The sequence below is a fragment of the Gouania willdenowi genome, chromosome 22, assembly GCF_900634775.1.
Source record: "Gouania willdenowi chromosome 22, fGouWil2.1, whole genome shotgun sequence".
NCBI lineage: Eukaryota > Metazoa > Chordata > Actinopteri > Blenniiformes > Gobiesocidae > Gouania > Gouania willdenowi.
The window spans coordinates 29,924,499-29,938,937 of NC_041065.1; positions in this window are offsets into that span (position 1 = coordinate 29,924,499).

Genomic DNA, 14,439 nt, shown 5'->3' on the forward strand with positions numbered 1-14,439 from the left:
GAACGTGCTTTAGATGATGAAAAAAAATAAATTATGAAGTCACCCTCTCAGTCTTTTTATTTGGATTTTGAAATGTTCCTATTGGATGCTGACTTCAGCAGTTCAACACCGTACTTCAAAAGTAGAAATATCACATTTGTTTCACATCTTTCCATCTTGAAACAATCCACATACAGAATAATACAAATAAGTGCAAAAATCTTGGCTTTGAATTCAAATTGATGACAGATATTTAGCAAAAATATCTCAGCAACTCTAAACGCAATTCTGTGTTATATTATAACAAATAAACTGAGCATATTTGTGAGCAGACGACCGACCAAATGCAGCAATATTTGATTATTTATGTCAAAATGTATCTGCATATTAATATATTTCCTCAGTCTCCCAATAAAAATGTATGTCCTTCATTATTTTTTATTCTAAGTCCCAGTATTTTACAGCTTTAACTCGATGGTTCCTTATGACAGTGGTTCTCAACCTTGGTGGTTGAACAGACATGAACATTGAGGAACAGTCCTATGGAAACAGGGCCATCTGTAAGGGGAAATAAAGGGGAGAGCTTTTTAGGGTCCATCCATAAAGTCAGTAAAATGATGGTCCATTGTTCTAGGAATCTGTGATAACCACATTTATTTATTCATCTGAATATTATCCACTGTTATCCAGGAAGTTAGTTATTTGGGCCATAGTATATAGTCATCCTAAAGATGTAAATCCTTGTTTTAATCAGAAATAAAATGGATTAAAAGTGACCGAAAAGGTGGTGAAATAGGATTTTAAAAATCACAGACATTGGTTAAAAGTTGCAATTTAAAGAGACCAAAAATGGACAGAAAAAGTGGTTGAAAAAAAAAGAAAAAATAAAGAGTTCAAAGTGTCAATATTGCCTTAAAATTGGCAAAAACGAGTGAATGCAATTTTAAAAAGTAGGAATAATTAGTTTAAACTGGCAAATAATGGACAAGACAAATCATGAATGTGGTTACATTTTATTTTATTGCTATTTTTTATTCACATCATTTAGACTATTTTCAAGTTGTTTTCCAGTAAGACATACCAATTCACCTATTTAAAGGCATCGCTCTAATTTGGGAAAACACGGATGAAAAATCATTTAAGTGAAGGTGTGTTTCAAATTATTATTATTTTTTATTTATGTATGCAATTTATCAAACTGGTTCCAAGTACAGTTAACATCGAACAAAAAAGCTGACATGCAAAACTTCAATTTCGTTTATTCACACAGTCTTTTTTTACTTGAGCAAAAGTGGTGTTGCATTAGCAGCACTTGCTCCTTAACAAGGAAGCACATCAGTCCAGTGATTTTGATTTGTTTTTGAAGTAACACTCATGTTAATACAATCTTACCTTAAGCAGTTTTTTTAACCCTTCATTTCCCACAGTTTTGGGATTTACACGGATTAATAACACATACAATTTGGTCAGAGAATGATTTCTATGTAACAATCGACACAAAACCTTCAAATCTACATTTAAAACGTGTACAGTTTTAATTTACATTATGATGAACCTCTGCTAAATAAGACTAACCATGCCATCCTTTTTTAATGGACACACAAATAAAATAATAACTCAAACGATATTTTCATATTTCCCAGGGTAAACTGTGAAACCGTTATTCTAAAAACGCACTTGATTACGACTGTTATTACAATCTACTGGTATCAAAATTAACCCTTGCGACTAATTTCTATGGCATGACATAATAGAAAGCTTTAAAATTGTACCTATTTTAAAGAAAAATAGCCAACGTTAGCTCGGCCTCATTTTATTAGCTTAACTGAATAGCAGCCTGAGTAACAACACTACCAGTGTTGGGCGGTAACGCGTTACTGCCCCAACATCACTTTTGACAGTAACTAGTACTGTAACGCAATATTTTTCTAAAGAAATAACGCCGTTATCATTACAATATGGTGTGTTTGTTCGTTACTTTGCTAGCAGCAGTGTACTTCCTGTTTACAGTGGCGCTACATATTTTTGCGGTATGCCGTGCCAAACACAATAAAACAGTAGAAGAAGAAGCATTGTCAGTGTGTTTGTGTTTACATCACGTGCACCAATCATGGTGAGTCAATGCGAGAGCAGGACAAGCTTCTCAGAGTGGAAATACACTGATTATTTTTGTCTCCAAAAGATGCATCAGTGAAGCTAAGCTAACGCTGCGGCTGGATTTTAACGGACTGTGACTGTTATCCAGGAACAGGTCAGCCAAACTATTGCACGGTATGTTGTTGTAAATATGCAGCCTGTCGCGACTGCTGAGTCACTGCTAACAGCAGCTCATTAGCCTATGTTTTTTTTTTCTTTTCTTTTTTCTTTTTTCCTAATATGTTTAGCATTGTGTAGCTGAGAAAAATTCTGTGAATTAGTTTTTCCACATTTATTTTTATAAGCATTTTCAACAGCAGAATGTGCACCTGGAATATGCACAGCTTACATTACATTACTGTGCTAAGGCTGAAAAATTACTGTTTTAATTTTGGAGAAGCTGTTTTGTGTTTTATATGCACATCATTTATGGCTGTTTTATAGCAGTTGATCAACAGTGGATTATTATATTATTACAGCACTAATATGAAGCTGTATGGACACAAATTACCCAAAATAAATAATACATTCTTTAATTCTAAGTAACTCAAAAGTTACTTTTTCCAGTAACGCATTACTTTTTTGTGTAAGTAATCAAAATAGTAACTGAGTTACTTTGTGAATGAAGTAACTAGTAATGGTAACTAGTTACTTTTTTCAGTAACTAGCACAACACTGAACACTACACACTGACCACTATGAATTACTGCTCAAACATGAACCATCCTAACACTACGTTACACGTGCATAAAGAAACATGCTTTTAACTAGACATGACGAATGTAGAACTGACATACTGAGTCAGTTGTGCTATCATTAACACACATACCGCAAGCTTTTTCTGTTTGACATGAATAAATAGAATGGTACGGTCCTAATTAATCTCTTCTTTTATCCCCCTGTTCATGTGGAACATTTGGAACATTCTGTACTTTGAGTAATAAGTGTTCTAAAACATCAAAGGTACTTTGCGTAATAAGTGTTCTAAAACATCAAAGGTACTTTGACTAATAGGTGTTCTAAAACATCAAAGGTACTTTGAGTCCTAACTGTTCTAAAACATCAGAGCCTGCTCAGTGTGACTTTGATAATCGTTCTCAGAGACATTCATTACAAGTTAAACTGCATTGAGTTTATAAAAGCACATTGAGTTTATTTAACGGAAAGGGAGAGATTCTTGTGAAAGGACCCAGCAGCACACATTGAGTGTGTGTTGAATTTTCTGCTTGACTGCACGAAGGACTGATAGAAGGCTTCTTGGAGAGTAGATCAGGATCATGGATGAGGTGGTTGGAGATGGACTTGGATGGCAGAGGGTCTGCAGTCAGAGTGAAAAGAGGAACAACGGGTCTAGCAGCTCACTGAGAGAAATTCAATGTGAGTTCAACAGCATCTTGAATGATACTGTGTCTCAGATGAGAGCGTGGGAGAAGAAGATGAGCACCGAGCTCGTGAGAAAAGATGAGGAAATCCGCTCTTTAAAGAAAGCTCTCAAACAGGCAGAAAGTGGAGTGGAGAACATGGAGCATGAAGTGCATAGGCTCAACCACCACCATCAGGACACTGTGTCTCAGATGCAAGCTGAATGGGAGCAGAAGATGAGCACTGAATTGGGGAAGAAAGATAAGGAGATCCTCACTTTTAAGGAAGCTGTCCAACAGGCTGACAGTGGAATGGAACAGATAGAGATCACACTGTGTGAGGTCCAAATCATCTTGGATACTGTTGTATCTCAGATGAGTGTAGAATGGCAGAAGAAGATGACGAGCACTGAGCTGGAGAAGAAAATAGACGATCTCCAGCAGGCCAAGAGTGAAGTGGAGAACATGAAGAGTGAAGTGTGTAGGCTCAACCAACATCTCACTCTGATTGAGGAAAAGGAGAAAGAAACACAAAAAACTGAGCTTCTGGTGAAGGAGAACAATGAAATGAAGGTGCTCGCCGTCACAAGCGGAAGGAGAAGAAACAGAAGGAGGAGGACAAAGAAGAAGAAGACGACGTCAAGCACTGAGCTGGATAAGAAAGATGAGGAGATCCTCTCTTTAATGGACGATCTCCAACAGGCCAAGAGAGAAGTGGAGAACATGAAGAGCGAAGTGTGTGAGTTGAAAAGCGTCCGTGATGATATGGTGTGTCAGATGGAAGCAGAATGGGAGAAGAAGACGAGAACTGAGCTTGAAAAGAAAGATGAGGAGATCCTCTCTTTAAAGAAAGCTCTCCAACAGGCAGAAGGTGGAGTGGAGAACATGGAGCATGAAGTGCATAGGCTCAACCACCACCATCAGGACACTGTGTCTCAGATGCAAGCTGAATGGGAGAAGACAACAAGCATTGAATTGGAGAAGAAAGATAAGGAGATCCTCTGTTTAAAGAAAGCTGTCCAACAGGCCGACAGTGGAATGGAACAGATGGAGATCACACTGTGTGAGGTCCAAATCATCTTGGATACTGTTGTGTCTCAGATGACTGTAGAATGGAAGAAGAAGATGACGAGCACTGAGCTGGAGAAGAAAATAGACGATCTCCAACAGGCCAAGAGTGAAGTGGAGAACATGAAGAGTGAAATAAAACTTTGTCGTTAAGGCAAAGCAACGCAGATGCATTTGTGATTGGGATTGAACGTGCTTTAGATGATGAAAAAAAATAAATTATGAAGTCACCCTCTCAGTCTTTTTATTTGGATTTTGAAATGTTCCTATTGGATGCTGACTTCAGCAGTTCAACACCGTACTTCAAAAGTAGAAATATCACATTTGTTTCACATCTTTCCATCTTGAAACAATCCACATACAGAATAATACAAATAAAGTGCAAAAATCTTGGCTTTGAATTCAAATTGATGACAGATATTTAGCAAAAATATCTCAGCAACTCTAAACGCAATTCTGTGTTATATTATAACAAGTAAACTGAGCATATTTGTGAGCAGACGACCGACCAAATGCAGCAATATTTGATTATTTATGTCAAAATGTATCTGCATATTAATATATTTCCTCAGTCTCCCAATAAAAATGTTTGTCCTTCATTATTTTTTATTCTAAGTCCCAGTATTTTACAGCTTTAACTCGATGGTTCCTTATGACAGTGGTTCTCAACCTTGGTGGTTGAACAGACATGAACATTGAGGAACAGTCCTATGGAAACAGGGCCATCTGTAAGGGGAAATAAAGGGGAGAGCTTTTTAGGGTCCATCCATAAAGTCAGTAAAATGATGGTCCATTGTTCTAGGAATCTGTGATAACCACATTTATTTATTCATCTGAATAATATCCACTGTTATCCAGGAAGTTAGTTATTTGGGCCATAGTATATAGTCATCCTAAAGATGTAAATCCTTGTTTTAATCAGAAATAAAATGGATTAAAAGTGACCGAAAAGGTGGTGAAATAGGATTTTAAAAATCACAGACATTGGTTAAAAGTTGCAATTTAAAGAGACCAAAAATGGACAGAAAAAGTGGTTGAAAAAAAAAGAAAAAAGAAAGAGTTCAAAGTGTCAATATTGCCTTAAAATTGGCAAAAACGAGTGAATGCAATTTACTGATAATGATTTAAAATCGGCACCCAAAAAATCGCGATATATCATGAAATCAAATTTTTCACACTCCTACCATTTAAACATACAGTGGGGCAAAAAAGTATTTAGTCAGCCACCAATTGTGCAAGTTCTCCCACTTAAAATGATGACAGAGGTCTGTAATTTTCATCATAGGTACACTTCAACTGTGAGAGACAGAATGTGAAAAAAAAATCAAGGAATTCACATTGTAGGAATTTTAAAGAATTTATTTGTAAATTATGGTGGAAAATAAGTATTTGGTCACTTCAAACAAGAAAGATCTCTGGCTCTCACAGACCTGTAACTTCTTCTTTAAGAAGCTCTTCTGTCCTCCACTCGTTACCTGTATTAATGGCACCTGTTTGAACTGGTTATCTGTATAAAAGACACCTGTCCACAACCTCAAACAGTCAGACTCCAAACTCCACTATGGCCAAGACCAAAGAGCTGTCGAAGGACACCAGGAAAAGAATTGTAGACCTGCACCAGACTGGGAAGAGTGAATCTACAATAGGCAAGCAGCTTGGTGTGAAAAAATCAACTGTGGGAGCAATTATCAGAAAATGGAAGACATACAAGACCACTGATAATCTCCCTCAATCTGGGGCTCCACGCAAGATCTCATCCCGTGGGGTCAAAATGATCATGAGAACGGTGAGCAAAAATCCCACAACCACACGGGGGGATCTGGTGAATGACCTGCAGAGAGCTGGGACCAAAGTAACAAAGGTTACCATCAGTAACACACTACGCCGACAGGGATTCAAATCCTGCAGTGCCAGACGTGTCCCCCTGCTTAAGCCAGTGCATGTCCAGGCCCGTCTGAAGTTTGCCAGAGAGCACATGGATGATACAGCAGAGGATTGGGAGAATGTCATGTGGTCAGATGAAACCAAAATAGAACTTTTTGGTATAAACTCAACTCGTCATGTTTGGAGGAAGAAGAATACTGACAATATTTTCAGGGCTCACAGTTTTCCTGGTGCTTATATTTCGTGATTGCAGTAATTTTGAATGGGTAACTGTAGGAAAAAACCTCATAATTTAAGGAAGAGTAAAGGATTTTTGTAAGAAAAAACATTTTTTCCTTTAATTAAATTGAAATTAATCACAAAATTTAGGGAATTTAAAGTGAAGATCCTGTTGGAACACATAGAAGTGCAAACTATGGCACAATAGTGTTGAAATTGTACATAAAATCTCTGGCCCACTTAAGATCACACTGCTTCGTATTTGGCCCCTGAACTTAAATGAGTTTAACTGATAAAAATTCTGTGAATTAGTTTTTCCACATTTATTTTTATAAGCATTTTCAACAGCAGAATGTGCACCTGGAATATGTACAGCTTACATTACATTACTGTGCTAAGGCTGAAAAATTACTGTTTTAATTTTGGAGAAGCTGTTTTGTGTTTTATATGCACATCATTTATGGCTGTTTTATAGCAGTTGATCAACAGTGGATTATTATATTATTACAGCACTAATATGAAGCTGTATGGACACAAATTACCCAAAATAAATAATACATTCTTTAATTCTAAGTAACTCAAAAGTTACTTTTTCCAGTAACGCATTACTTTTTTGTGTAAGTAATCAAAATAGTAACTGAGTTACTTTGTGAATGAAGTAACTAGTAATGGTAACTAGTTACTTTTTTCAGTAACTAGCACAACACTGAACACTACACACTGACCACTATGAATTACTGCTCAAACATGAACCATCCTAACACTACGTTACACGTGCATGAAGAAACATGCTTTTAACTAGACATGACGAATGTAGAACTGACATACTGAGTCAGTTGCGCTATCATTAACACACATACCGCAAGCTTTTTCTGTTTGACATGAATAAATAGAATGGTACGGTCCTAATTAATCTCTTCTTTTATCCCCCTGTTCATGTGGAACATTTGGAACATTCTGTACTTTGAGTAATAAGTGTTCTAAAACATCAAAGGTACTTTGCGTAATAAGTGTTCTAAAACATCAAAGGTACTTTGACTAATAGGTGTTCTAAAACATCAAAGGTACTTTGAGTCCTAACTGTTCTAAAACATCAGAGCCTGCTCAGTGTGACTTTGATAATCGTTCTCAGAGACATTCATTACAAGTTAAACTGCATTGTGTTTATAAAAGCACATTGAGTTTATTTAACGGAAAGGGAGAGATTCTTGTGAAAGGACCCAGCAGCACACATTGAGTGTGTATTGAATTTTCTGCTTGACTGCACGAAGGACTGATAGAAGTCTTCTTAGAGAGGAAAGCTTGGAGAGTAGATCAGGATCATGGATGAGGTGGTTGGAGATGGACTTGGATGGCAGAGGGTCTGCAGTCAGAGTGAAAAGAGGATCAACGGGTCTAGCAGCTCACTGAGAGAAATTCAGTGTGAGTTCAACAGCATCTTGAATGATACTGTGTCTCAGATGAGAGCGTGGGAGAAGAAGATGAGCACCGAGCTCGTGAGAAAAGATGAGGAGATCCTCTCTTTAAAGAAAGCTCTCCAACAGGCAGAAAGTGGAGTGGAGAACATGGAGCATGAAGTGCATAGGCTCAACCACCACCATCAGGACACTGTGTCTCAGATGCAAGCTGAATGGGAGCAGAAGATGAGCACTGAATTGGGGAAGAAAGATAAGGAGATCCTCACTTTTAAGGAAGCAGTCCAACAGGCCGACAGTGGAATGGAACAGATAGAGATCACACTGTGTGAGGTCCAAATCATCTTAGATACTGTTGTGTCTCAGATGACTGTAGAATGGCAGAAGAAGATGACGAGCACTGAGCTGGAGAAGAAAATAGACGATCTCCAACAGGCCAAGAGTGAAGTGGAGAACATGAAGAGTGAAGTGTGTAGGCTCAACCAACATCTCACTCTGATTGAGGAAAAGGAGAAAGAAACACAAAAAACTGAGCTTCTGGTGAAGGAGAACAATGAAATGAAGGTGCTCGCCGCCACAAGCGGAAGGAGAAGAAACAGAAGGAGGAGGACAAAGAAGAAGAAGACGACGTCAAGCACTGAGCTGGATAAGAAAGATGAGGAGATCCTCTCTTTAATGGACGATCTCCAACAGGCCAAGAGAGAAGTGGAGAACATGAAGAGCGAAGTGTGTGAGTTGAAAAGCGTCCGTGATGATATGGTGTGTCAGATGGAAGCAGAATGGGAGAAGAAGACGAGAACTGAGCTTGAAAAGAAAGATGAGGAGATCCTCTCTTTAAAGAAAGCTCTCCAACAGGCAGAAGGTGGAGTGGAGAACATGGAGCATGAAGTGCATAGGCTCAACCACCACCATCAGGACAATGTGTCTCAGATGCAAGCTGAATGGGAGAAGACAACAAGCATTGAATTGGAGAAGAAAGATAAGGAGATCCTCTGTTTAAAGAAAGCTGTCCAACAGGCCGACAGTGGAATGGAACAGATGGAGATCACACTGTGTGAGGTCCAAATCATCTTGGATACTGTTTTGTCTCAGATGACTGTAGAATGGAAGAAGAAGATGACGAGCACTGAGCTGGAGAAGAAAATAGACGATCTCCAACAGGCCAAGAGTGAAGTGGAGAACATGAAGAGTGAAATAAAACTTTGTCGTTAAGGCAAAGCAACGCAGATGCATTTGTGATTGGGATTGAACGTGCTTTAGATGATGAAAAAAAATAAATTATGAAGTCACCCTCTCAGTCTTTTTATTTGGATTTTGAAATGTTCCTATTGGATGCTGACTTCAGCAGTTCAACACCGTACTTCAAAAGTAGAAATATCACATTTGTTTCACATCTTTCCATCTTGAAACAATCCACATACAGAATAATACAAATAAAGTGCAAAAATCTTGGCTTTGAATTCAAATTGATGACAGATATTTAGCAAAAATATCTCAGCAACTCTAAACGCAATTCTGTGTTATATTATAACAAATAAACTGAGCATATTTGTGAGCAGACGACCGACCAAATGCAGCAATATTTGATTATTTATGTCAAAATGTATCTGCATATTAATATATTTCCTCAGTCTCCCAATAAAAATGTATGTCCTTCATTATTTTTTATTCTAAGTCCCAGTATTTTACAGCTTTAACTCGATGGTTCCTTATGACAGTGGTTCTCAACCTTGGTGGTTGAACAGACATGAACATTGAGGAACAGTCCTATGGAAACAGGGCCATCTGTAAGGGGAAATAAAGGGGAGAGCTTTTTAGGGTCCATCCATAAAGTCAGTAAAATGATGGTCCATTGTTCTAGGAATCTGTGATAACCACATTTATTTATTCATCTGAATAATATCCACTGTTATCCAGGAAGTTAGTTATTTGGGCCATAGTATATAGTCATCCTAAAGATGTAAATCCTTGTTTTAATCAGAAATAAAATGGATTAAAAGTGACCGAAAAGGTGGTGAAATAGGATTTTAAAAATCACAGACATTGGTTAAAAGTTGCAATTTAAAGAGACCAAAAATGGACAGAAAAAGTGGTTAAAAAAAAAGAAAAAAGAAAGAGTTCAAAGTGTCAATATTGCCTTAAAATTGGCAAAAACGAGTGAATGCAATTTTAAAAAGTAGGAATAATTAGTTTAAACTGGCAAATAATGGACAAGACAAATCATGAATGTGGTTACATTTTATTTTATTGCTATTTTTTATTCACATCATTTAGACTATTTTCAAGTTGTTTTCCAGTAAGACATACCAATTCACCTATTTAAAGGCATCGCTCTAATTTGGGAAAACACGGATGAAAAATCATTTAAGTGAAGGTATGTTTCAAATTATTATTATTTTTTATTTATGTACGCAATTTATCAAACTGGTTCCAAGTACAGTTAACATCGAACAAAAAAGCTGACATGCAAAACTTCAATTTCGTTTATTCACACAGTCTTTTTTTACTTGAGCAAAAGTGGTGTTGCATTAGCAGCACTTGCTCCTTAACAAGGAAGCACATCAGTCCAGTGATTTTGATTTGTTTTTGAAGTAACACTCATGTTAATACAATCTTACCTTAAGCAGTTTTTTTAACCCTTCATTTCCCACAGTTTTGGGATTTACACGGATTAATAACACATACAATTTGGTCAGAGAATGATTTCTATGTAACAATCGACACAAAACCTTCAAATCTACATTTAAAACGTGTACAGTTTTAATTTACATTATGATGAACCTCTGCTAAATAAGACTAACCATGCCATCCTTTTTTAATGGACACACAAATACAATAATAACTCAAACGATATTTTCATATTTCCCAGGGTAAACTGTGAAACCGTTATTCTAAAAACGCACTTGATTACGACTGTTATTACAATCTACTGGTATCAAAATTAACCCTTGCGACTAATTTCTATGGCATGACATAATAGAAAGCTTTAAAATTGTACCTATTTTAAAGAAAAATAGCCCACGTTAGCTCGGCCTCATTTTATTAGCTTAACTGAATAGCAGCCTGAGTAACAACACTACCAGTGTTGGGCGGTAACGCGTTACTGCCCCAACATCACTTTTGACAGTAACTAGTACTGTAACGCAATATTTTTCTAAAGAAATAACGCCGTTATCATTACAATATGGTGTGTTTGTTCGTTACTTTGCTAGCAGCAGTGTACTTCCTGTTTACAGTGGCGCTACATATTTTTGCGGTATGCCGTGCCAAACACAATAAAACAGTAGAAGAAGAAGCATTGTCAGTGTGTTTGTGTTTACATCACGTGCGCCAATCATGGTGAGTCAATGCGAGAGCAGGACAAGCTTCTCAGAGTGGAAATACACTGATTATTTTTGTCTCCAAAAGATGCATCAGTGAAGCTAAGCTAACGCTGCGGCTGGATTTTAACGGACTGTGACTGTTATCCAGGAACAGGTCAGCCAAACTATTGCACGGTATGTTGTTGTAAATATGCAGCCTGTCGCGACTGCTGAGTCACTGCTAACAGCAGCTCATTAGCCTATGTTTTTTTTTTCTTTTCTTTTTTCTTTTTTCCTAATATGTTTAGCATTGTGTAGCTGAGAAAAATTCTGTGAATTAGTTTTTCCACATTTATTTTTATAAGCATTTTCAACAGCAGAATGTGCACCTGGAATATGTACAGCTTACATTACATTACTGTGCTAAGGCTGAAAAATTACTGTTTTAATTTTGGAGAAGCTGTTTTGTGTTTTATATGCACATCATTTATGGCTGTTTTATAGCAGTTGATCAACAGTGGATTATTATATTATTACAGCACTAATATGAAGCTGTATGGACACAAATTACCCAAAATAAATAATACATTCTTTAATTCTAAGTAACTCAAAAGTTACTTTTTCCAGTAACGCATTACTTTTTTGTGTAAGTAATCAAAATAGTAACTGAGTTACTTTGTGAATGAAGTAACTAGTAATGGTAACTAGTTACTTTTTTCAGTAACTAGCACAACACTGAACACTACACACTGACCACTATGAATTACTGCTCAAACATGAACCATCCTAACACTACGTTACACGTGCATAAAGAAACATGCTTTTAACTAGACATGACGAATGTAGAACTGACATACTGAGTCAGTTGCGCTATCATTAACACACATACCGCAAGCTTTTTCTGTTTGACATGAATAAATAGAATGGTACGGTCCTAATTAATCTCTTCTTTTATCCCCCTGTTCATGTGGAACATTTGGAACATTCTGTACTTTGAGTAATAAGTGTTCTAAAACATCAAAGGTACTTTGCGTAATAAGTGTTCTAAAACATCAAAGGTACTTTGACTAATAGGTGTTCTAAAACATCAAAGGTACTTTGAGTCCTAACTGTTCTAAAACATCAGAGCCTGCTCAGTGTGACTTTGATAATCGTTCTCAGAGACATTCATTACAAGTTAAACTGCATTGAGTTTATAAAAGCACATTGAGTTTATTTAACGGAAAGGGAGAGATTCTTGTGAAAGGACCCAGCAGCACACATTGAGTGTGTATTGAATTTTCTGCTTGACTGCACGAAGGACTGATAGAAGTCTTCTTGGAGAGTAGATCAGGATCATGGATGAGGTGGTTGGAGATGGACTTGGATGGCAGAGGGTCTGCAGTCAGAGTGAAAAGAGGAACAACGGGTCTAGCAGCTCACTGAGAGAAATTCAATGTGAGTTCAACAGCATCTTGAATGATACTGTGTCTCAGATGAGAGCGTGGGAGAAGAAGATGAGCACCGAGCTCGTGAGAAAAGATGAGGAAATCCGCTCTTTAAAGAAAGCTCTCCAACAGGCAGAAAGTGGAGTGGAGAACATGGAGCATGAAGTGCATAGGCTCAACCACCACCATCAGGACACTGTGTCTCAGATGCAAGCTGAATGGGAGCAGAAGATGAGCACTGAATTGGGGAAGAAAGATAAGGAGATCCTCACTTTTAAGGAAGCTGTCCAACAGGCCGACAGTGGAATGGAACAGATAGAGATCACACTGTGTGAGGTCCAAATCATCTTGGATACTGTTGTGTCTCAGATGACTGTAGAATGGCAGAAGAAGATGACGAGCACTGAGCTGGAGAAGAAAATAGACGATCTCCAGCAGGCCAAGAGTGAAGTGGAGAACATGAAGAGTGAAGTGTGTAGGCTCAACCAACATCTCACTCTGATTGAGGAAAAGGAGAAAGAAACACAAAAAACTGAGCTTCTGGTGAAGGAGAACAATGAAATGAAGGTGCTCGCCGCCACAAGCGGAAGGAGAAGAAACAGAAGGAGGAGGACAAAGAAGAAGAAGACGACGTCAAGCACTGAGCTGGATAAGAAAGATGAGGAGATCCTCTCTTTAATGGACGATCTCCAACAGGCCAAGAGAGAAGTGGAGAACATGAAGAGCGAAGTGTGTGAGTTGAAAAGCGTCCGTGATGATATGGTGTGTCAGATGGAAGCAGAATGGGAGAAGAAGACGAGAACTGAGCTTGAAAAGAAAGATGAGGAGATCCTCTCTTTAAAGAAAGCTCTCCAACAGGCAGAAGGTGGAGTGGAGAACATGGAGCATGAAGTGCATAGGCTCAACCACCACCATCAGGACACTGTGTCTCAGATGCAAGCTGAATGGGAGAAGACAACAAGCATTGAATTGGAGAAGAAAGATAAGGAGATCCTCTGTTTAAAGAAAGCTGTCCAACAGGCCGACAGTGGAATGGAACAGATGGAGATCACACTGTGTGAGGTCCAAATCATCTTGGATACTGTTGTGTCTCAGATGACTGTAGAATGGAAGAAGAAGATGACGAGCACTGAGCTGGAGAAGAAAATAGACGATCTCCAACAGGCCAAGAGTGAAGTGGAGAACATGAAGAGTGAAATAAAACTTTGTCGTTAAGGCAAAGCAACGCAGATGCATTTGTGATTGGGATTGAACGTGCTTTAGATGATGAAAAAAAATAAATTATGAAGTCACCCTCTCAGTCTTTTTATTTGGATTTTGAAATGTTCCTATTGGATGCTGACTTCAGCAGTTCAACACCGTACTTCAAAAGTAGAAATATCACATTTGTTTCACATCTTTCCATCTTGAAACAATCCACATACAGAATAATACAAATAAAGTGCAAAAATCTTGGCTTTGAATTCAAATTGATGACAGATATTTAGCAAAAATATCTCAGCAACTCTAAACGCAATTCTGTGTTATATTATAACAAATAAACTGAGCATATTTGTGAGCAGACGACCGACCAAATGCAGCAATATTTGATTATTTATGTCAAAATGTATCTGCATATTAATATATTTCCTCAGTCTCCCAATAAAAA